Source organism: Dama dama, chromosome 16, assembly GCF_033118175.1.
Source record: "Dama dama isolate Ldn47 chromosome 16, ASM3311817v1, whole genome shotgun sequence".
Classification (NCBI taxonomy): Eukaryota; Metazoa; Chordata; class Mammalia; order Artiodactyla; family Cervidae; genus Dama; species Dama dama.
The window spans coordinates 5,134,704-5,160,828 of record NC_083696.1 but is presented as its reverse complement, the minus strand read 5'-3'; the positions used below and the strand labels follow the sequence as shown (position 1 = coordinate 5,160,828).

The 26,125-nt window shown below is 39.2% G+C and overlaps 1 pseudogene; it reads left to right on the top strand.

Moving 5' to 3' along the window:
• The first annotated feature begins 3,190 nt into the window (after positions 1-3,190).
• Positions 3,191-5,462, top strand: LOC133071369 (tigger transposable element-derived protein 1-like; annotated as a pseudogene).
• Positions 5,463-26,125: the final 20,663 nt, after the last annotated feature.

Sequence of the window (26,125 nt, the reverse complement as noted above, 5' to 3'; positions counted from 1 at the left end):
ATTGTCACCCTGTTTATTTTAGTTATATGCAGGGCACATCATGTGACAGGCTGGGCTGGATGAAGTGCAAGCTGGAATCAAGATTGCTGGGAGAAATATCAATAACTCCAGATGTGCAGATGGCACCACCTTTATGGCAGAAAGTGAAGAGGAATTAAAGAGCCTCTTGATGAAAGTGAAAGAGGAGGATGGAAATGCTGTCTTAAAACCTAACATTCAAAAAACTAACATCATGGCATCTAGTCCCATCACTTCATGGCAAATAGATGGAGAAACAATGGAAACAGTGAGTGACTTTATTTTCTTGGACTCCAAAATCACAGCAGATGGTGATTGCAGCCATGAAATAAAAAGATGCTTGATCCTTGGAAGAAAAGCTATGACAAACCTAGACAGTGTATTAAAAAGCAGAGACATTATTTTGCCAACAAACGTCCGTATAGTCAAAGCTATGGTTTTTCCAGTACTCATGTGTGGCTGCAAGAGTTGGACCATAAAGAAGGTTGAACGCCAAAGAATTGATGGTTTTGTTCTGTGGTGTTGAAGACTCTAGAGAGTCCCTGGACTGCAAGGAGATCAAACCAATCAATCCTAAAGGAAATCAGTCCTGAATATTCATTAGAAGGACTGATGCTGAAGCTGAAGCTCCAACACTTTGGCCACCTGATGCGAAGAACTGACTCGTTAGAAAAGACTCTGAAGCTGGAAAGACTAAAGGCAGGAGGAGAAGGGGATGACAGAGGATGAGATGATTGGATTGTATTACTGACTCAATGGATATGAGTTTGAGCAAGCCCAGGGAGTTGGTGAAGGACAGGGAAGGCTGGCGTGGTATAGTTCATGGGGTTGCAAACAGTCAGACACAACTGAGTGACTAGACAGCAAACAGAGGGGAGCTGCCTTCCTCTAGACTTTTCAAAACGGGATACCATTTGCTACTCCCTCCCAGAAAGAAAAGGTAACCGAATCATGGCTCTCTTAGCTCCAACAGGAAGCCTAGGATTAAGTTCATTTAAGTATTTATTTTTTTGTATGTATATATATGTGTGTATATATATATATACATATATATATATATAATTGTTCATTTACAATGTTATGCCAATTTCTACTGTGCAACAGAATGGCTCAGTTACACACACACACACACACACACACACACACACACACATATATATATATATACTATATTTTTCATTATCTTTTCCATTATGTCTTATCACAAGATATTGAACTTAGTACCCTGTGCTATACAGTAGAACTTTGTTGTTTATCCATCTTATATATAATAGTTTGCATCTGCTAATCCCAAATTCATTTGAAAAGACCCTGCTGCTGGGAAAGTTGGAGGGCAGGAGGAAAAGGGGATGACAGAGGATGAGATGGTTGGATGGCATCACCGACTCAGTGGACTTGAGTTTGGGTAAACTCTGAGAGTTGGTGATGGACAGGGAGGCCTGGCGTGCTGCAGTTCATGGGGTCGCAAGGAGTCGGACATGACTGAGCGACTGAACTGAATGAATCCCAAACTAGGGTCAAGTTTAAAAAGCAAACATATTATCCTCAAATTAAAAAAAAAAAAAAGGATCTTAAGTCCAAGACTCAGCAGGTTTTAACATTTTTTCCTTCCCTAGATGTGGTCTGTTTTCTTGGAGAAAATTTACATATAATGAAGCCCGGGAAAAACCTCGGTAAGAGGCAGTCCTTGCTATTGCTACCCGCCTCAGATGAGAAAGGCAGTACCGGGGTATGTGATGCGATAGTGTCCCAGGTCCAGTTAGAGGATTCACCAAAATATCACAAAGAGAGGCACAGGGCCAGGACTTCCTATCATCTCTAGCGTCTATCTACTCATTAATAAATAGGAGTCAGGGGAGTAGAGAGCTTACTGCTATTATTTATCCTGGGAGGTAAAGATCAAGAGATGATGCACTCCAGTTAGTGTGAAAGCAATTAGTTCTAATAAAACCAGGGGAATGTTTAACAGGGCTGAGGGAGTCAGCAACACAGTGGCAAATGAGATTCTGGACAGACGAGTTGTGCTGGCTGGTTGAAATGATTGTCTTAATGACTCTACCTGAAAAGGGATGCTGAAAGCTTTTCATGATAGGGATAGACAAGTCATGGTAGGAAGTACACTAAAGACTTCAGAGATGCATATGCCCTGGCAGTTGGCAAAGTGTATTTTATAAAAAGAGAGAACTGTATTTAACTTCCACAGAATTCACTCTCATAGATTATGTTTTCAGGTTAATAGCACTGAAGAAGAGAAATAAAAATAATTTTATAAAAAGACATGTGACAATTTCTGGATGCTAAGGACATCTTAGGTTTTAAGATTTTTGTTACAGATGGCAAATAAATGAAGAAATGGGAGAGTTGTTAAACTAAAATATTTCCACAGGGAAGGGCCTGGAAGCTATTTCAAAGAAGAAAAGGAGGAAGACCATGGCTGCATTTTTTCAATTAGAAAGGAAAATATAAGGGTAGCAAGTAAAGGCATACCTTGATTTTTGCACAAAATCCCATGGATGGAGGAGCCTGATAGACTCCATGGGGTACATGGGGTCACAAAGAGTCAGACATGACTGAGCGACTTCACTTTCACTTCATTGCATTTTTCAAATAATAGTAATTATTATTATTTTTTCACAAATTGAAGGTGAGTGGCAACCTTATAGAGCAAGTCTGTTGGCCTCATTCTTCCAGCAGCATTTGCTCACTTCACGTCTCTCCATTCCGGTAATTCTCCCAATATTTCAAAAATTTTCATTATTATTACCTTTGTTATTGGAAAAGGGTAAGATTGAGGGCAGGAGGAGAAGGAGGTGACAGATGATGAGATGGTTAGCTAACATCATCAGCTCAATGGACATGAGTTCGAGCAACCTTTGGGAGATAGTGAAGGACAGGGAAGCCTGGCGTGCTGCAATCCACGGGGTCACAAAGCGTAGGACATGGCTTAGCAACTGCAAAACGACAATGGTGACCAGCGGTTTTTTGATGTCACCACTGTGATTGTTTTGGGGTGCCATGACAGAGCCTACGTAAGACTGCAAACTCCATAAACGCTGCCTCTGCTCTGACTCCTCACCTGACTGGCCATCCGGCCATCTGTCTCCTTCCCTTCAGGCCTCTCGATACCCTGAGACACAACAATATTGAAAGTAGGCCAATTAATAAACCTACAATGGCTTCAAAGTGTTCAAGTGAAGGGGAGAGTCACACATCTCTCACTTTAAGCCAAATGTTTATGAAGGATTGAGTTCAGCGAGGAAGGCATGTTGAAACCTGAAACAGGTGGAAAGCAATGCCGCTTGAACTGGCTAGCCAATGGGTAAATGCAAAAGAAAAGCTCTCCAAGGAAATTAAAACTGCTAATGCAGTGAACACAAAGGATAAGAAAATAAGACAACATTCTTGCTGGTATGGAGAAAGTTCCAGTGGTCTGGATAGCGGATCACAGAGGCTGCTCCATTCCCTCACGACAACGCCTAGCGTAGAGAAGGCTCTGTGCTGTGCTGGGCTTAGCTGCTCAGTCGTGTCCAACCCTTTGCGACCCCATGGGCGGTAGCCCTCCAGGCTCCTCTGTCCATGGGGACTTTCCAGTCCAGCAAGAATACTGAAGTGGGTTGCCATGCCTTCCTCCAGGGGATCTTCTCATGCCAAGGATCGAACCCAGGTCTTCTGCATTGCAGGTGAATTCTTTAACATCTGAGCCACCATGAAGCCCAAGAATACTGGAGTGGGTAGCCTATCCCTTCTCCAGAGGATCTTCCCAATCCAGGAATCAGACCAGGGTGTCCTGCATTGCAGGCGGATTCTTTACCAGCTGAGCTACCAGGGAAGCCCAGAGAAGGCCCTATATCTCTTCAATCTAAGAGAAGTGAGGAAGCTGCAGAACAAAAGTTCCAAGCTTGCAGAGGTTGGCTTATGAAGCTTAAGTAAAGAAGCCATCTCCATAACATAAAAATGTAAAGTGGACCAGCAAGTGCTGATTCAGAAGCTGCAAGTTATCCAGAAGACCTAGCTAAGATAATGAGGAAAGGCAGCTACACTAAAGGACAGATTTTCAATGCAGATAAAACAGCCTTATACTGGAAGAAGGCGCCAGTTAGGACTTTTCATAGCTAGAGAGGAGATGTCAATGCCTGGCTTCAAAGCTTCAAAGGACAGACTGACTCTCTTGTTAGGGGTTAACAGAGTTGGTAACTTGAAATTGAAAGCAGTGCTGGCTTACCATTTTGAAAATTCTAAGATCCTTACGAACTATGCTAACCCTACTCTGCTTGTGCTTTATAAATGGAGCATCAAAGCCTGGATGAGAGCATATCTGTTTACAACATGGTTTGTTGAGTATTTTAAGCTTACTGTTGAGAGTTATGCTTAAAAGAAAAGCATTCTTTTCAAAATATTGGTGTTCATGGGAAATGTACCTGGTCACTCAAGAGCTCTAATGAAGATATACAGTGAGATTACTGTTATTTTCATACCTGCTAGCACATCATCCATTCTGTAGCAGAGGGATCAAGGAGTAATCTTGACATTCAAGTTTATTATTTAAGACATACATTTTGTAAGGCTGTAGCTGCCATAGATAGTGATTCCTCCGATGAATCTGTGTAAAGTTAATGAAAAACTTCTGGAAAGGATTCACCATTTTAGATGCTATTAAGAACATTCGTGATTCATAGGAGGAGGTCAAAATAGCAGCATTAACAGGAGTTTGGAAGAAGTTGATTCCAACCTTCATGGATGACTTTGAGGGGTTCAAGACTACAGTGATGAAAGTCACCACAGATGTGGTGGAAATACCAAGAGAACAAGAATTAAAAGCAAAGTGTGTGTTACCTGGCAGTCTGGATGGGAGGGAAATTTGGGGGAGAATGGATATGTGTATGTGTATAGCTGAGTCCCTTCACTGTTCGCCTGAAACTATCACAACATTGTTAGTCTGCTATCCCCCAACACAAAATAAGAAGTTTTGTTTTGTTTTTTCTTAAAAAATAAAAAAGAAGCAGTCTGAAGATGTGACTGAATTGCTGCAACCTAGCAATAAAACTTTTGGAAATGAGGAGTTGCTTCTTATGGATGAGCGAAGAAAGAGGTTCTGTGAGATGGAGTCTGCTCCCAGTCAAGATGCTGTGAAGATTGTTGAAATGATGGCAAAGTATTTAGACTATTACATAAACTTGGTTGATAAAGCAGTGACAGGGTTCCAGACGATTGACTTCAGTTTTGAAAGAAGGTCTACTGTGGGTAAAAGCCCTCCAACAGCAAAGCATGCTACAGAGAAATTGTTTGTGAAAGGAAAAGTCAATCAGTGCAGAAAACTTCATTGTGGTCTTATTTTAAGAAATTGCCACCACCACCTCAAACTTCAACAACCAGCACCTTCATCATTCAGCAGCCATCAACAAGAATTTCCACCAGCAAAACGATGATGCCTTTCTGAAGGCTGAGATGATGGCTAGCATTTTTCAGTAATAAAGTATTTTTCAATTATGTACTTTTAAAAAAGATATATATTAATGCTATTGCACACTTAATAGACTACAGTATAATGTAAAAATACCTTTTATATGCACTGGGAAGTCAACAATTTATGTGGCTCATTTTATTGAAAGATTTACTTTAATAGGTGGTCTGGAACCAAATCCCCAGTATCTCTGAGGAAGGCCTGTGGTCACATTCAAATGTTGCAGGACTTCATTTGAGAAAAAGAGAAAGATTTGTCTGGAAGATGCTTAAGCTTGTATTATATGTTGAGCAATATGCTATAGGCTAATTGAATTATCCCTTTCCAGCCTCAGAATATCTGTTAGAACAAATGTTATCTTTCCTTGTTTTGTAGATGAAAATGAAAGATTCAGAGATGTAAGTAAATCGTGTGTAAGACTATGGGTCAGTTTTTCCTTTTATATGCTAGAAAGTCTATAAGATCCTTTATAAACATTAATAAATTTTCATCTTTCTTTAGAAAAATATAGTTTCTAAGCTATAACTATTAAGTTACAATAAAATCAGTGTGATGTACTCTCAGAAAGATATATTTTCTAGTTGCAATAAATGGAATATATAATGCTTGAAAGTTTCCTAAAGATATTTCTATTTTAAAACTATACCAACCTTACTTTTAAATGTCTTAAACAGTTTACTATTTCTTAAAATTTCTCACACATCATCATACATACATATAAACTTTTTTACCAGAGAGTTTTTGGTATCTATCAAATATACATATCTTGAATGACATCAAAAATATTTGTACATACTCAGAACATACCAGAAACACAAGCAGACTAAAGCTTACATTCTCTCTCTCTCTTTGCCTCTCTCCCTGCCCAGTTCTCTCTCCTTAGCTTCTTGTATGGAAATAGGCACTTAGAAAATGGTCATTAAATTAAAATAAAATATTACTGCTTTATTAAAGTGCATACAGCCTTGAGCATCTCCTAAAGAAATACACCTATGACCCTTATTATAACAAATGCTACCAGTTTTGCAAATGTATGAGTTATCTTGCAAATGCTTAAACATTTTGACTCCAGAACTTCATCCCTGGAAATCTATCCTAGAGAAATTATACCAAACACAAACAAAGCATTAAGGAACCAGTTCTATAAACAATAAAATATTAATTTATTTGTGACGCATTCTTTTGAAATATTAGGTACCATTAAAATATTTATAATGGTTTTAAATGAAATGGAAAATATGTGTGTATGTGAGATGTATGGAAAGCCAATAAATTAGTAAATTAATATATATAGCAAGACATAAGTTACTTAAAACAGATCCAGAAGACTTAGATGGAAATTATCAACATAGGACCAACAGGCAAGATTTTAAGCCATTCAACAATGAAGGATATTTTTCTCTTCATAATTGTGTAGGTTTTCAGATATTTGCCTATGGTCTCTATATTTTATAAATTCCAAGTTAAATTTTGAATTGGTTAAGCAATTTTTAAACATTTAAGGCATGAAAAGTGTATAATGTAATGAGAACAAAGAGTCTACCACAAAACTCAAGCCTCTTTTCATTTGTTCTTGATGATTTCCTTCCGTTCTCTAGAAGGAGGCAATCAAGTCACGGTTACCTGTCTTGAGTCTGTCAGTCCTGAGATAGTCTAGGGAAATGCATAATTTATTCAACTACTCTTCTATTGAAATAAAGCCAGATTACCTCTGGTCCACTGGTGTTACAAACATAACTACCATGAATATCTTCAAATTCATTATTTTAGAAGCATATGTCTAATGATAATTTTGTATTATTAGTTCCCGGTTTTATTCTTTAATCAGTGGTTTAAATTCTCTTTTCTTTTGTAAATCATCTTTGTTTTCTTTTTTGAAAACTGTATCTATTAATTTTGATTTTGGTTGTGCTGAGTCTTCAAAGCTGCTCAGGATTTTCTCTGGTTGTGATGCACAGGCTTCTTATTGCAGTTCTTGTTGTGAAGCACGGTCTCCAGAGCACAGACTCAGCAGTTGTGCATGGGCTTTGTTGCTCCAAGGCATCTGGGATCTTCCTGGATCAGGGATTGAACCTATGTCTCCTGCATTGGCAGGCAGACTTTTTTTTTTTTTTTTTTTTTTTTACCACTGAGCTACCAGGTAAGCCCTATCTTCTGATTGTTTTAAAAGTGAAGTTAGACTCTCACACTGTCTTCTTTATAGACCACTGTCCTTTTGCAGGCTTCCCTGGTGGCTCAGTGATAAAAGAATCTGCCTGCAATCCAGGTGACCCAGGTTTGATCTCTGGGTTGGGAAGATCCCCTGGAGAAGGAAATGGCAACCCACTCCATATCCTTGCTTGGGAAACCCCATGGACAGAGGCTCTTTTGCAATATCTAGCCACCTCAAAAGTGACTCATGAGAGAGTCAAATCCTAGGCAGGTTGATAAGAAGTCCAGGGGTCCCCAAGGAGAAAGGGGTCTAGAATTCTAAAGGAGAAAGAAAGGACAAACTTTTTTTTTTCCTCTACATTACTTAGGATTATATAACAATAAAGTATCCTGCTTGAGGACAGTCTCTGGGAAAAACCTTCTGGCTAATCCTGTTATCTTAAAATGTAAATTATGGGAGGGGGTCTAGTAAGGTCTTTACAACCTCCAGACATCCTTTTGATTCACTGTAATAAGTAATTTAAATGTATATAACTCCATTGCTAACACTAGCGAGGGGACACTCTTTCTGCCCCTTTCTGAAGTCTATGTCAGAAGCTTTCTTTATCTCTTTTAAACTTTAATAAAACTCTACTACACAAAAGCTCTGAGCAATCAAACCTCGTCTCTGGCCCCGGATTGAATTCTTCTCCTCCAGAGGCCAAGAATCCCGGTGTCTTTCGTGGTTCAGCAACAACATTTCACTCACTTTGAGTCAGAGAAGCAGAAACATCATTAAGACATCCCTCATATGCAGAATCTAAAAAGACATGATACAAATGAACTTTTTTACAAAACGGAAACAGACTCACAGACCTAGAGCACAAACTTATCATTGCTGGGGGAAAGGGTAGTTAGGGAGTTTGGGATCCATATGGACACACTGATATATTTAAAATAGATAGCCAACAGGACTTACTGTATAGCCCAGGGGATTCTGCTCAAAGTTATGCGGCAGCCTGGATGGTAGAGGAGTTTGAGGGATAACGGACACGTGTGTGTATGGCTGAGTCCTTTCCCTGTTCACTTGAATCCATCACAACATTGTCAATCAGCTGTAGGTAGAATCTGCTCATTTGTGTCTGACTCTTTGCAACCCCATGGACTGTATCCTTCCAGGCTCCTCTGCCCATGGGATTCGCAGGCAAGAATACTGGAGTGGGTTGCCATTTCCTTTTCCAGAAAATCTTCCCAACCCAAGGATTGAACCCAGGTCTCCTGCATTGCAGGTGGATTCTTTATCATCTGAACTACCTGGGAAACCCAATAATCTACTATACTCTAATACAAATAAAAAGTTTAATTAAAAAATAAAATGACTTAGTTTGTATTGCTCTAAGTGTCACAACTAGATCCATAGAACTGAAGAGATAGGGAAGCATATTTCAGGTCATTGCCAGTACTGCCTAAAACAGCAATAATGACCATGGCAGCAAACTCTATTTCCATACCTATTTACCATTTTTAGTGATCTCTGTCTTGAGCTTCATTGTGAGACAATGAGTTCTTCATCACTGGAAATATTCCAAGATGCCTGGAATGACCCATCAGATACTCTGAGAGAAAAATTGTAAATGCTTGAATGGCATGACCTAGAATATCTTTAAGAAGGGCTTCCCTGGTAGCTCAGAAGCTAAAGAAGCCACCTGCTAATGCAGGAGATGCCCGTTCAATCCCTGGGTTGGAAAGATTCCCCTGAAGAAGGAAATGACAACTCGCTCCAGTATTCTTGCCTGGGAAATCTCATGGACAGAGGAGCCTGGCAGGCAACAACTTACGTGGTTGCAAAGAGTCAGACATGAGTGAGGTACTACGCATTAAGTCCAGCATTCTCTTTTGCCTATGCTAGAAAATTTGGATTAAGAATTTAGTTAACATTCTAATGAACTTACAGACCAGGGTTGGAAAAGTCACTTAGCTGTTAGTTTTCTACGCTGTGAAAAAAGTGAATAGAATAGTCCCATCAGAAGAGTACTATGCAGATTAATTAGCTGATGGCTGGATAGTGATAAAGACTGTACAGTACCAGGTCTACCTAATAATAAAAGCTTTAGAAAGGGCCAGTTGGACTTTTCCCACTTAACCAACACTTTGTAATGGTAAAATGGAGGGCAAAGGTTGGAATGGCCAAAAAGAATTTAAAAAAATTAGAAAGAGGGCACTGTATGCAAATGTATATGCTAAAAAACACACATGACAACAGCTTAATTAACCTGTAGAGACCTCTGCCACCCAATGGTCTCAAAGCAGATAGACTAGACAGGATATTTAAAAGGGATTATGGTTTGTAATGAGAAAAGGATCTGCAGTTAACTAGCATATCCTGGTTTGGGCTTTTTAAATGACCTTCTAATTTTGTACTTTAAAAGATAAGCTTTATTTTTTAGAAGAGTTTTAGAATTACAGAAAAATCACAAAGAGAGTCCCCAGAATTCTCACAGGCTCCACAGCCAGTTCCTCCTATTAACCTTTTTCATTAGTGCAGTATATTTGTAATAATTGACAAACATATTTATATATTATTATCATTGTCATTTGCTTCTATGCATTTTTTAATTTGCTCTTTGATTTCTTCAGTGATCTTTGGGTATTTAGTAGCATATGTTTAACCTCCATGTGTTTATGTTTTATTATAACTTTTTCCTCCTGTAATTGATTTCTAATCTTACAGTGTTGTGGTCAGAAAAGACGCTTCATGCAATTTCAGTTTTCTGAAATTTACTGAGACTTGAATTGCAACCCAAGATGTGATCCATCCTGGAGAATGTTCCATGTGCACTTGAGAAGAAAGTGTATTCTCCAGCTTTCAGATGAAATAACCTATAAATATCAATTGAGTCTCTCTGGTCTAATGTGTCATTTAAAGTACGGGCTTTCTTACTAATTTTCCGACTGGATGACCTGTCCATTGTTGTAAGTGGGGTGTTAAAAGTCCTCCACTATCACTGTGTTACCGTCAAGTTCTTTTGTGTCTGTTGGTGTTTGCCTTATGTATTGAGGTGCTGATATGTTGCATACATAAATATTTATGTTTATTATGTCTTCTTCTTGAATTGATCCCTTGATCATTATGTGGTGTCCGTCCTTGTCTCTTGTAACAATCTTTATTTTAAAGGATATTTTGTTGTCTGTTGTGAGTATTGCTATTGCAGCTTTCTTTTGATTTCCATTTGCAAGGAATATCTTTTTTCCACCCCGTTACTTTCAGTCTGTATTATCAATTACCATCCATACTTTATTCAGATTTTCTTAGTTTTTACTAACTTCCTTTTTTTCTGTTCCAGAGTCCTATTCAGGGTACTACAACGCATTTAGTCATCTTACCTCTTTAGGTTCCTCTCGGCTATGACAGTTTTTCTTCTTTACCATAACTGCTATAAATTGAATTGATTATGTCCCTCTCAAAATTTGTACGTTGAAGCCCTAGCACCCCGTGTGTAGGTATTTGGAGATGGGGCATTTGGGAGGTATTAGGATTAGATGGGGTCAAGAATGTGGGGCTCTCAAGGTAGAATCAGTATTCTCAAAAGAAGCAATGCCAGAGAGTTTGTACCCTGTCTCTCTCACCACCCCCACCCTGCCCTCAGGAGGATACAGTGAGAAGCAGCTGCCCGCAAGCCAAGAAGAGAATCTCACCAGAACTCTACCATGTCGGCACCCTGACCTCAGAATTGCAGCCTGTAGAACAGTGGGAAAACAATTTATCTGTGGGTTAAGCCACTCGTGTTTTTGTTATGGCAATCAAAGCTAGGACAGTGACCTTGGCAGTTTTGAGGAGGTCACATCAGGGATTTTGTAGGACGCTTCCAAGTATGGATTTCTTTGATGTTCTTTTCATGATTAGATGGGGTTGTATGTTTTGGAGAGCAAGGCCACAGAGGTCAAGTGCCATCTTAATCATAGCTTATCAAAGGGACACGCTATCAACATGAGTTATTAGCGTTGCTGTTGATTTTGATCAACCAGCCGAGGTTAAGTTTGCCGTGTCTCTCCCCTGGCCTGTCCCACTTGTTCCTTTTCCAAGGAAGTTGCTATGTGCAGCCCACACTTGAAGCTGGAGGAGCTGTGATGATGGAGCATCTACATAAATTATTTAATATTCTTCTGCATGGAAGCCTTTTTTTTTTTTTTAATTTATTTTTTTTCTCCCATTAGTCCATTTATTCAATTTTTGTATGTGTCTCTATTGACCAACGAATGTTTATTTTTCACTTTGGGTTATGATCCAATATGACTTTGTTTATTTTGCTGCTAAATATTTTCCAGCTTTAAACAGTGAGAGTCCTTGAAGTTGGCTCTTGTGTCCCTTTGAAATAGTTACCCCTCTGTATCTTGTATACAACCAACTGCTGATGAAAAATATATGAAAAAAAAAAAGCCTCCAAAAATTTCCCAAAACTAAAATTTGATTTAAAGTATACCAAAGGATGTATATAGGTAGATGTAAATGTTATGCTGTTTTATATAAAGAATTTGAGCATCTGTGAATTTTGGTCCTTGCAGGGGTTCCTGGGACAAATCTGTGGATTCCAAGGTATGGCTGTACTCTCATCAGAGTTTTTTGGTTTTGGGGTGTTTTTTCACTTTAGCACTTTTTCACTTTCTACCATCACAAGATGCTCCAGGCTCATCTTGTATATATCCTGCCTTAGCCAAAGAACCATCCTCTTTTCCAAGAGTCTTGTTTGTTTTGTTTGTCTTTTGTTAGTTGGTGGACTATATTAGAGACCAAAATGTGGACACTAATTTTATTATATATACGCTTACACTTTTGTGTCCACTTTTTTCTCTTTCCTACCAGTATTCATGGGAATTTTCTGTTGCTAATAAGAACAGAAAACCACTTAGTTCTTACGTCAGGCAAGACGGTATATGTGATGTACTTTGGTGAGCCATAAAGTGCCACAGATACAGTAGTGTAAAAGTGAAAGTCATTCAGTCGTGTCTGACTCTTTGTGGCCCCATGGACTTGTAGCCACCAAGCTCCTCTGTCCATGCGATTTCCCAAGCAAGAATGCTGGAGTGGGTTTCCATGCCCTCTTCCAGGGGATCTTCCTGGAACAGGGATTGAACTCCATTTCTTACATCTCCTCCATTGGCAGGCAGATTCTTCACTGCTAAGGCCACCTGAGAGTGGTGAGAAACTAACAGCATTTCCTTCAAGATCAGAAATGAGACAAAGATACCTACTCTTGCCACTTTATTTCAACACAGTATTGGATATTCCCAGAGAAGACAATGGCAACCCACTCCAGTACTCTTGCCTGGAAAATCCCATGGACGGAGGAGCCTCGTAGGCTGCAGTCCATGGGGTTGCAAAGAGTCGGACATGGCCGAGCGACTTCACTTTCACTTTTCACTTTCATGCGTTAGAGAAGGAAATGGCAACCCACTCCAGTGTTCTTGCCCTGAGAATCCCAGGGACGGCAGAGCCTGGTGGGCTGCCGTCTATGGGGTCACACAGAGTTGGACAGGACTGAAGTGACTTATAGCAGCAGCAGCAGCAGCAGCACTGGATATTCTAGACAAATCAATTAAGCAAGGGAAAGAAACAAAAATAATCTAAATTGCAAAGGAAGGGGTGAATCTGCCACTGTTTGCACGGGTCATGATACCGTATATAGAAACTTCTAAAGACATCCCCAAAAACTATTAGAACTAAAACATAAAATAGGTGGAGGGGGATTAAGAGGTACAAACTTCCAGTTATAAATGAGTCATGTGGATGAAATGCAAACCATGGAGAATAAAGTCAGTAATACTGTAATAACTTTGTATGGTGACAGATGGTACCTTGACTTGGCATGGTGATCATTTCACAAGATATAGAAATATAGAATCACTGTATAGTGTACCTGGAACTAACATGATGTTATAGGTCAATTATACTTCAATAAAAAGAGAAAACCAAAGAAAACCAGAACTGTCCATGATCACCTGGTGAGTCAGACTAATCGATTTCAACAGAAAATTTTGAAAACTGAAGGACTGTGTATTCTAAGTGATGCTTATCTTCAAAAGTAATATTTACCTGAGCTTTTTGTTGCTGCTTTTGTTTGTTTGTTTTTCCTTTTGGATGCCTATAGATGTAGACTGAGGAGGTTATAATGGATTATTCTGAAGGTTCTGGCTGTAATACAGAACCAGAGTAAAATCTATGAGTCATTCCTCCATCACTGGTGCCCCGATAATAAGTCACACTATTTCTTTATTCGGCAGTCATACCAAGTCAGTGTCTCAGGCTAATTTAAAAGGCGTAACAGTGAGACACAGCTATGTACGCAACCATGTTCCTCACAAAGAGGAACCATCACCCCTCCAACCGATCTGTGCATTTTTGAAAATGAAAGCAGAATTTCCAGGAGGTATACAATAATGCTTTCATGACATTATGGGCCTCAGTTTCATTCCCAACATGGCCATTTCATTTCCACAGCAAACCACTGTCTTTCCTGGTGCAATAATGTTAAGGTCTGTGCCCAGATCACAAGAACATTGTCCAGCTTATTAAATATATGTAATATGTTTTGGAGCTGTCCTTAGAATAAATGAGAAGGATGCAAAACAAGATTAACCTCTGTTGTGTGGCTTTTCTGAGTCTGATCAAATGCATAACACGTCTTTTTCAAAATGTGCAAGAGAGAATCTATAATATATGCAAATGTTAATAAACTTCTGCTAGCTTGTATTAGGATGCCGCATATTTCTGTTGTTCTATCAAATGTATTTAAGAGCCCCATTTGGTGGTGCATAATATACATAGGAGAGGAAAAGGTACTTTTCTCCACTGAAGGAAATTCATTTTATCACACTGAATGATTTATACTATGATTATGTGGGGAGGTGGGAAATGCAGTCAGCATGAAATCGATTCAATCTAGTTACTTAAAGCAGATTCCACATCAACCTACTAACTCTAATAATGGTAATAATAATTGCAATTATAATTGAGGTTATTAAAACACTATAAAAGCTATATAACTTTTTTGACAGCTAAACGAAAACCTTACAGTTCCTAATGTGTGTTAGTCACTCAGTCATGCCTGACTCTTTGTGACCCCATGGACTGTAGCCCACCAGGCTCCTCTGTCCATGAGATTTTCCAGGCAAGGATACTGGAGTGGGTTGCCATTTCCTTCTCCAACAGTTCTTAATAACCCAGGACAAAATGTGGCCCTCCTATTAAAACACTATACTCATTCTTTCTTTCATCCATCAATCCCTATCTGCATTTGATATTTATTAAACACCTACTATATTCCAGTACGTGTACTACTATTTGGAGATACATTCCTAAATGGAATCAGGTGAAGATCCTTCTCCTTATTGAGGAAGAATTTGTAGTTATTAGTTGACCATATGATTGTTATTATGTTACATAAAGTGTCTTGTTGTTGTGATTTAGTTTCCAAATTGTTCTACTATTTTACAACCCTTTGGGCTGTAACCTGCCAGGCTCATCTGTCCATGGGATTTCCCTGGCAAGAATACTGGGGTGGATTGCCATTTCCTTCTCCAGGGGATCTTCCTGACCCAGGGATCGAACTCCAGTCTCCTGCATTGCAGGCAGATTCTTTACCAACTGTACCACCAGGGAAGCATCTTAGGCAGTGCTGATTGAATCGGGAAAAAGTAATGCAAGGGATGGGTAATAATGGTGGGAAGAGAGCTGCATTTTTAAATAGTGTAGTTGGGGAAGGACATGCTGAAAAAGTGAAATTAGAGCACAAGGCTGAGGTGCAAAGATATCCCATGCAGGTTCCGAGAGTAAGAGCCTTTCTAGTAGAAGGCAAGAAAGCCCTCTGGACCTTAGGCAGGAGAGCATGCTTAGCATTATTTGATCATGTGATCGTAGAGGACTCAGTGAAGAAGAGAATAATAACAGATAATAGGGCCAGGACTTTTACAAACTTTTAAGCCATTTTAAAGATATTTTGTGTTTGGAAATATGATGAGATCAGTGAATTGGGAGAAAATGAGATTCTAGCCTCCTAAAAGCAGAATGCAATGAGTTTCAAGAAAAATTCTAATAGTGTCTCTACTATCACATTATAATACAAATATTAATTGACCATTACTGTGATGTTCAGAAGGCCATAACCTCTGGGTGAAGAGCTACCATTATTCTCCACTGTCTCTGATGCAACTAGTCCGGTGCCTGATACACAGAAATGCTTAATAAATATCTATGTATTAAACAAATACATTTTCAAATTTAATGATTACAGAGTTATGTTAGCCTTCTCTTTTACAGGTGAAGGAGAGAAGAGCGAGAGAAGGCAAGAGAGGCGCTCTCAGATCTTCTGAGCCTATGCCTGGCGGTTCCTCTGTTCTTGGTAATAGAACTTGAAATTTTCAGAGTAAATATCTGAGATCTGGGACTTTTCTTCTCTTGAATATTAGAAAAATCTGCACCTTATCTGCTGCTCATTGCTGGCTGTGAATGCACCTCTTGGTGCCAATTTTCCTCCCCAGTCTCAGATGTCACCAACTACCCTGCTGAATTCTCTTCTTGCCAGGCACAACCTAGCTTAGGCATCAAATTTCCAGGGTAAACAAACAAAAAATTATCACTTGGAAGGAACATCTGATTATCTCAGCAGCAAATGCAATGAAAACAGAACGCAGGAAAGGACAGCTGTCTACTTCATTGCTTTCATTCCAAGCTCTGATTGTTATGGAATGAGGTGGCCTTTCCACCTGGCAATGAACCATAGGGCCAGGTGGCACCAGGTGGCAAGGACTGTGGGGAAGAAGTTGGAACATCTGTGACCCCCCCATTCGGGCTCTGACGAGTCTCTTCAAATCTTTAGGGTGCCCTGATCTAGCACAAATAACAATACGATAGAGAAGGATCCTAGGGATCGGGTTTGGGATCCCAACTCTGTAACTTACATGCTGGTGATCTGAAGCAAGCTGTTTTACCTCTGCTGCATTAGTGGTAAAATGTGGTCATTGCTTAGTCATGAAGGCTCCTCTGTGGGGTCCTTTTCCCATAGACTGTAGCCTGCTGGGCTCCCCTGTCCAAGGGATTTTCCAGGCAAGAGTACTAGAGTGGGTTGCCATTTCTTTTTCCAGGGGATCTTCCCAACCCAGGGATCAGACCTGCGTCTCCTACACTGACAGGTGGATTCTTTACCACTGAGCCACCTGGGAAGCCTGGTGAAGTGTTAATAACACCTAATTCACAATGTCGTGCAACGTAATGAAAGACTGTGTGGATAGAACTCGCTATGGTGGAGACCATGAAATGCTGGTTGACTGATGCAAAAAGTCACTCATAATGTTCAGTGTACTAGAGTTCTTCACTGGAGTTTGTAGCAAATGTAAATTCATTTAATAGAAACATCACGTTGCCTTGTAGTGTTAAGAGATAAACTGAGGCATTTTAAAAGTTCTAAAAGTTTTTTAGAGTAAAGATAAATTCAAATTGGGCAGCCTTCAATCTAGTAGAGAGAAAGGAGCTTGGAAAAGCTATGCAAAATGAATAACTTTTAACAGGAGAAAGGAAGCAAGAACAAGGAAATTATTCTAGGCAAAAACATTAGTGCAAAGTTATTCTCCTTTAGGGGTTGGCAGGAGTCTTTAAGGCAAATGATCCCTCTAGTGATGATCAGGTGATTCCCAACTGACTGGTTTAAGATGCCATTTCTGAGAGAGCTGAAGCTGTAATTATGTTTCAGTTTAGTGATGTGGGGCTTATCATCAGTGACTCGTTTGGGGGCCTATTGTTTTGTTTTTGATAGTACCGACAGGGAGATCTTTCTGTGTCCCCAGGCAGAATTTTGATATTATTTAGTCCCCAAATCTTCTGACATTATCCAGTATTTATCTATAATCTCAGCAAGAAAATTAACCTCACTGAGAGTTTAATATTATTTATGTATAATTTGTGTACAATATATGCTATAATTAATGTGGATATGTATCTTCTGTCTTCATACTCCAGGTAAGCTGGAGGGCATCCTTAATATTTTACTTGTGAGTGAGTTTTAACTCGATGAGCGAGACTAGTCTCATAGTCAAGCATGGTTCAGGAATGTTCTTTAGAAAGCTGAATGGCAGAAAGTGGGGAAAGTGGTAACAGGTGAAATAGTTAAATTTTGCCCTGATTTGTGAAGAAGGGCAATGGGCATTTGACTCATAAAAAATCTTAAAAGTGATCTTCCTGTGTCTCTGAGGATAAATAAAGGAGCCAAGAGAGAGGAAGACTAGGCAGGATGCTTACGAAAGAATAAATCCCTTTGGGGAGTGTACCTAGAGGGTTAGTAAAGGCAGCACCAAGGCTAATCCAAAGAGACCTTTGTGCAAATCAGAAAAAATAAAAGTCACCTCTTACTTTGCACACTGCTCCCTGTCATAAAATTATGATGAATATGCAAGTTTGTTACAACGAGGATGTGAATGATGGCTATTGGACATGTATGTAGCTCAGTGTACACAATCTTGCATTGTAGTCCTTAGAACCACGAACTTTTCACTTGGAAATTTGGGTACTTATTTGGTTGCTAAATGCTTAGAAAGAGGAGGGAGTTGTCTGTGAGTAATGCCATCCTCTTCCCTTTAGTATCCAGTAAATTTAGGTGTGATTTTTTTGATAATTCTGTTCATCATTAGTTTTACCAAAATGTAATAAGATACAGGAAGATTATATAATGAAAATATATACTATGTACCAGACACTATGCTAATCAATGTATTACGTATTTTCCCATTTAATTCTTACAAAAATCTCAAGAAGTAGTGAAATTATCCATCTCATTTCACAGATGAAGAAACTGAGAGGATAAAACCAGCAGCACGGGGATGACTGATTATACTTGAACTTGTCTGATTCTAAGGGTCATGCTAGTGAGAATAATACAACATACATGTTAAAGCAGTCTCTGTTGGTGCATATGGGGATCCTGGGCAAGTCATCCTTCCTTCCATGCATAAAAAGGTGGAGGCATCTTAAGTCCTTGCTCTTTAAAATGTGTTCTATAGAGAAAAGTAGAATCCGAAGCTCCTGGGGATTTGTTAGAGTTGCAGAGTTTCAGCACTGAATTGGAATTAGCAGTTCTAACAGTATCCATAGGTAATTTGTTTGCACATTAAAATTTGAGAAATCTTAATGTAGGTCCTTGAGTCCTTTTCAAGGACCTAAATCTAATATTCTTTTAGCCTCAGGCTACATTTGCCTGTAGTTCTTCATGACAAATAAGGCAGTGTGTTATCACAGAAAATGGCAAGCCCAGGTTCACGTGTGAGCTACCAATATCACCTCAGTCACCTTGGGTGGCCCCTTATTTTCTCCAGGAAAACTGAAGTGGCTGGAGTCAGCAGCCCAGTCCTATGATCTACTGATCGGAAGAAGCAGTCGCCTTCCTGACTCCTAGGTCAGAATGTAGAGTTTAGAGTCATGCATGTTAACATTTTAGGAAGATGCAAACCCTTCTGAGTCATATGTCTCATCTCAAGTCATAGAACCCCTCCTGCCCTCTCTTCTCACCCTGGACTCAATCGTTGTATGGCACCCACAAATTTGCTTTAATGTCCCTGCTCCCTGGCTGTGGCTCCGGGATGCTCTGATTAGCTGTATCCTAAGGGGTGACAAATGGATGCATGAGCTATTTCTATTTTTATGATGGTGCTGCTCTGTGATTACATTTCGGAAGGAGGGTGAGCCTGCGGTGAATTGTGAGTAACCTCACTCCAACCCTTTGGCAAATAAAATAAAATTTTAAAATCATCAGTGATTTGAGGCCATCTATTCTGGGTTTGGGCCACCCCTGCTTTTCAAACCCTATTTTAAACTTTCCTCTGTTGCTAGCAAGCTGTGACAGATATATCATGTCCATGTCATTACTCAACCTCCTATGAGGCCACCTGTCTTCTGGACCATATCTGCAAACCAGAAGTAAACTGAGAAAACACGTCCACTCATAAGGATGCTTTTCCCAGACTCCACTATATGTGATGTAGATGGAAATACTACAACTAGTGCAGAAATGGGAATAAGAGACAAGGAGGAGGAGAATGTAGGAGGAACACAGAGATGAAGATACAGAGACAGAAAAAGATGGGAATTAAGGAAGGAAGAAAAGAATAAAAGGGAATGAAGAACTATAAGTGGGGATAGTTATTTTATAGGAAAAATGTGTGGAGGAAATGATGAAGAGAAAGGAAAAAATCATAATTAAAGGGATTCAAAATACAGTGAGACTGAAGTGCATGATAGAAAAAAGAGTAAAGGTCAGCCATTAAAAAAGGAAATAACGCCATTTGTAGCAACATGGACGGACAGAGTGTGCCATGCTGAATGAAGTAAGTCAGACAGAGAGGAGAAATATCATATGACATCCCTTCTTTGTGGAATCTAAAAGGAAATGATACACATGAACTTACTTACAAAACAGAAAGAGACTCACAGACATAGAGAATGAACATGGTTATGGGGTGGAAGAACGGGGGGAAGACATAGCTAGGAAGTTTTGGAGGTACATGTACATGCTGCTATATTTTAAACGGATAACCAAGAAGGCCCTACTGGATAGCACAGGGAGCTCTGCTCCAGGTTATGTGGCAGCCTGGATCGGAGGGGAGTTTGGGGGAGATGGACGCATGCGTGTGTGTGGCTGAGTCCCTTTGCTGTTCACCGAAAACTATCACAACACTGTTTGTTAATCGACTATACCCCAGTACAAAATTTTAAAAAAGAAAAAAAAAAAAAAAACAGGAAATGTAAGAGGAAAAGATGCCAAAGAAGAAAAGAACATAAAGGGAGAGATGAAAAGGCTCAAGGGGTGGGATAGTCATGTAATTTATCACCCAGACTTTGAGAGTAAAAGAGGAGGAGACTAATAATGGTACTGGGGCAATCAATGAAAACAGGCTGTCCTGGGAAAATTAGGACCTGTGGTCATATCCTAGCAAAGTGTCTTTCAAAATTCTGATCAACTTTGAATCTCTGCTTCCCATGTGTCACTTGCTCTGAGTTGAAGCTGTGTGTGGATCTGCCGGGTACAGGTACGCTGTAGAGCCCATACGGGAGAAAAGGGAAAAGGTGAGCCGAGGCTAGGAGTGGTTTTCCAGGGACTAAAGCCCATGTCTAAGGCAGTTATTTAACAGAAAACAATTCCGTTGTCTCTATTGTAGCCAGTAATTTCCACATGCTCTTTCATGATGTCTTAGAACAGCACTGTGAGTTAAGCATCATTATCAAAATAACACCCATGGTGGTGGAGGGGGGTGTTGGAAATTATGAATGCCTGAAAAGGCACTCTTGGAATAAGCTAAGATAGGTCTAATTCTGCAGTGGATTTTTATTCTGCCACCAAATTATTCTGCTATAATGTTGGGTTAGCCAAAAAGTTGTTTGGGGGTTTCCATAAGATCCTACAGAAAAACCTGAACAAGTTTTTTGCCAGCCCAACACATACACTTCTTCATTTCTATGACCACTCTCATCATTTTCCTGTACAACATTATTTCTGCTCTCCTGACCTCTATATGTACACCCTCCCAACTTGCTCTATACTTCTCAGAGAAAGGGTAATCCCAATTTGCCCATATGTCTTTGGCCACCTGATATGAAGAGCTGACTCATTTGAAAAGGCCCTGATGCTGGGAAAGATTGAGGGCAGGAGGAGAAGGGGACGACAGAGGATGAGCTGATTGGATGACATCATCGATTCAATGGACATGAGTTTGGGTAAACTCTGGGAGTTGGTGATGGACAGGGAGGCCTGGTGTGCTGCAGTTCATGGGGTCGCAAAGTGTCGGACACGACTGAGTGACTGAACTGAACTGAACTGAACTTTTCTCATTGAAGCCCTCCAGTGCCCATTAAAACAAGCTGGGAAAAACTGGGCCCTTTAGTAAATTCAATATATAAAGCACTTCTTAGTGACAATATTCAGTTCTCATGTGGGAAATAATACCTAGGTCAAGCAGTTGCCTAGAATATAATTTAAAGCTATTCTTGATAAGTATTTCATAGTTATTTCAGATAGAGCGTGTTACATGGGTTTGCAAGTTTTAAAGCTGATCTAAGACAGTGGGTCACTGATTCATACTTTTTAGAAGAGAACTGTATAAAGATTAATGAGAGGAATGATTGCTTTAGAGTCAATGTGGTCCGGCAAAGTAAACTGGAAAGGGAGCGCAGGAAACAGAAAAGTGATAAGAGCACTAGTCTCAGCTTTAGAACAAGCTGCGGAAACTGAAATCTCAGAATCCACTTGATCTCTCTGGTCTCAGATATTAGCCTGTAAAATAAGTGTTTGATAGACAGAGCATTCATGAGGAATTCCTGCTGCCCCTCACCCTTCCTACACCCATGATCACTGTTGCTCACCGGTCAGGATACACTTGCCTTCCCTTGTTGTAGCTTCAGAATCTTTCTGACCGAAGAGCTTCAGGCAACCTCCTCTAACCAAAGAGTGAGTAGACTTACTTGTCAGGTGGGCACTAGGTGGTCTTGGCATTGTTTTTATTATAAAAGTCCACTGGGGACGACAGATGACAAGGTGGTTGGATGGCATCACCGACTCAACGGACATGAATTTGAGCAAGCTCTGGGAGAGGGTGAAGGACAGGGAAGCCTGGCTTGCTGCAGTCCATGGGGTCTCAAAGAGTCAGACAGAACTGAGTGACTGAACAACAACAAATTCTTCCTTGATGTCTCCCACACGTGACTCATCTTACACATGTGACTCAGATGTTATCACTTCATTCCTCGAGCGTTATAAGAGTTTCCTTACTGGTTTCCCTGCTTCTGGTCTTGCCGCCTCCACCACCCCATAATTACAAGGAGAAATTCCCAAAACATTTTCAACTTGTGTGATTTTAGATAATGTTGCTGTGAACCTTTTCTCAGACAGTAAAGATTCTGCCTGCAATGCAGGAACACTCAGGTTTGATCCCTGATTTGGGACGATGCCCTGGAGAAGGGAACGGTAACCCACTCCAGTATTCTTGCCTGGAGAATCCCATAGACAGAGGAGCCTGGTGGGCTATAGTCTATGGGGTCGCAAAGAGTCAGACAATTTAAGGAGCTAGATTGTTGATCTATTTTGTTAACTGCATATCTAACCCCTGCCTTCCCACCATTCTCATTTCACTTAATACTCTCCTTACCTTCTAAGTACACACACCTTCTTTCAGATTCTCAGTGATGAGCTGTATACCTCCTGGCCTCAAGCCCTTCAGATACTCTGTTCCCTCTGCTTACAGCTTCTCCTTGGCTCTGATTTTGCCTGGATTACTCTTAGGCATATTTCAGATGTCAGACTCACATTCTTAAAGGAGCTTTCTTTGACTTTTCAGCCTAAGATAAACATCCCTGCTCCATGGTTTTTTGCTTTCCTAGGGTAGATTTATCACCACAATAAAGAAATCATTGAATTTTAGATTTTAATATCTCTCACAATAAAATTAAAGTCCCATGGGGGCAATTGCTACATCTCTCTTATTCACTTGTTGGGTCTTCACATATCAGCCCATAGAAAGCTCTCAAGAAATATTTGTGAAATAAATAGATGAATGAATAAATAATGAAACTACCATCCAAAGTAATTAAATGGCTTGTCCCAATTAAATGGGCTCACTAAAGGCAGAGATTGGACATTAATCTTTTTTTTTTTCTAATTATATGTCTAGTGTATATCTTTGAGGAGACATATTTACTCAAAATACAGTGCTGCCTCTCTGAATCTGTTTTTTGAAAGAATGAAAGAAAGAAAGGATGGAAGGAAGGAAGGGAAGGAAGGAAAAAGAGTGAAGAAAGAAAAAGGAAGAGGTTAGGAAGACAATGGAAGAGTAGAGGAAGGTAAAGAAAGAAAAAGCAGGCCATCAATTGTTGTTGTTGTTGTTTAGTCACTAAGTCGTGTCCAAATCTTTTGAAATTCTTGGACTGTAGCCCACCAGGCTCCTCTGTCCATGGGATTTCCCAGGCAAGAACACTGGACTGGTTGCCATTTCCTTCTACATGGTGCTTAGCTAGCCAGAGGCAACGAGAGAGATAAGGCATCTCTTTTGTAGCTGCTTGATCAAGGTCAAGAAAAACTCTACTTGCTAAGAAATAGACTTGGAATCAGCTGGAACGAGATGTGTTCACAATCACCAATAATTTGAAAGAATTCTTAAAGGCAGGATATATTGGTTTCTGAGCTGGTTATTCCTCCTGAACATTTCAATCATCATAATACTAATAAAGAAAAAAGCAGCATTTATTCAGCTGTTCTTTATATGTTAGGTACTATTCTAAGTATTTGACACTTTTATTCTCACAACAGCTTAAAAATTAAATGCTATCACTATCTCAATTTTATAGGTGGGAGAAATTAAGGTACAGATGAGTTACAATAAGTGGTGAAATACTCCTTCACAGCTCTCATGTGCAAAAATGGATACTATCCATCTTTAGTGAGAATATAGAGAAGGGCACTCTCTTATACTGATGCCACAGTATAATTTTATACAACCCTTTTATAGGGCAATTTGGCAGTAGCTATCAAAAAATTTAAATATAATATTTATCCTTAGCACAACAAATATATTTCTGCAGTCAGTCACAGAAATATCCACAACACTGTATAGAACAACACACAAAACAATAATGATACTCTAAATGGATCAATTTTAGAATGGCTAGAAATACAGCCGTTGTATTAATTTCTTAAGAGAGTGTTAACAAATTACCAGAAACTAACTGGCTTAAAACAACAGAAATGTATTGCCTTACAGTTCAGGCAGCTCGACGTCCAAAATCAAGGTTTTGGCGAGCGGCCCTGCTCACCCTGAAGGCGCTAGGGGAGAGTCCTTGCGTCTTTCAGCGTTTGGTGGTTCCTGGCGATGCTTGGCTTGCAGATGCCTTCCTCCAGTCTCTGTCTTTGATAGCACACTGTGTTCCCCCATGAGTTTCTCCTTTCTGTGTGGCTCTGGGTCCAAATCCCCCTCTTCTTATAAGGACACCCTTCACTGGATTAGAGCCCACTCTAATCAAGCATGACCTTATTTTAACTAATTACATCTACAGCATTAACTTAATTTCTGAATAAGGTCACATTCTGGGGTTTTGGGTGAACATTAATTTGGAGGGAATGCTATTTAACCTATATATCCATGCTCTAGAATATTTCATTGTATAAATAATGGTAGTAATTATCTCATATTGTGTCAAGTATTTTTCACTACAACTTCATTAGGAAAGAATATTTTTTATTGCTTTAACTGTGAAGGAAACTGAAGCTCACAGAATAAATCAATTGTGCAAGATGACATAGCTAGTATGGAATGAAGCTTGTATCTGCCTTAAGGCAGAACCCATATTCTCAATCACGACATCGTTTAACCCTGACACAAACTCAAGAAATTGCTTTTAGATTAAGGAAACAAGCTCTTTATAGTGCAATACATACAATATGATGCCATGTCTGCTTAAAAATGATATTGATGATTATAGTTATGTGATATAAATGTACTATAAAATATAAAAATAATAATTGATACATAGAAAAATGGGTTTTTGTCAGATGGCAGTAATGGATATGAGAACAGGATGGGGCGAGATCTGAGAATCACATAAAAATTTTACATGCTGCTGATTGTTTTAATTTTTTTCTGCAAGCAACATATATTACTTTTGCAATTTTTCAAAGCATAACATTAGTGAAGAATTCAGTTTTCACCAGTTCTAACCATGTTTTCTTATCTTGACAATAAAAATCTTTGCATGCGAGGGGGCATTGGAGGAAAGTAGCCAAATACAGAGAATTTGTATCTACAATTCAGTAGAAAACATTAAGTCCTCGCACTGGATTCTTTAAATAACAGGCATCCTCTTCCTTCCTCCACTCAGTTGCTTAGTAATTGAACAAAAATATTTGAGTAACTACTCTGTTCATTATCATGTCTTTTCTATATTAAATATTCTATGATTGTATTTCTACATATGTTAAAGAGAAATGAGCAGATCATTACTATATTTAGATAAAAAGAGGGTAAGGGATTGGGAGAATTTTATGGTATTCATAAGAGAATAGAATATACTTAATTTAATATTTATGGAAATACAGAGTTGTAAACTATATGGGAGGTGGAAAAGCTATCTAATACTTTTCTTTATGTAGTTTTTTTTAAAATAATTTCAAAGTTTAAACCTCAAATATAGATTTCTCATAGGATTATTTACTTTTGTAATCCTAGAGTGCAGTAGTTTTCTTGATATGTAGTAAATAATCTGTGTAAACTAGCTAATTAATTTCCTTAGCATCAGAACAACACAGCAAAAAACCATTCACAAATAATTATAACAATAGATATGCAGTGTGTTTTTTGGAATGTGATTACGGATAATGGGTATTTTGGGGGGATGAAGTTCTGATAAGCTTATTTTCTTCACTGCATATTTTCTATTTTGTTTTTGTTCTCTGTTTTTAATCAACAAACTTTTATTAAGTCCCTTCTACATTC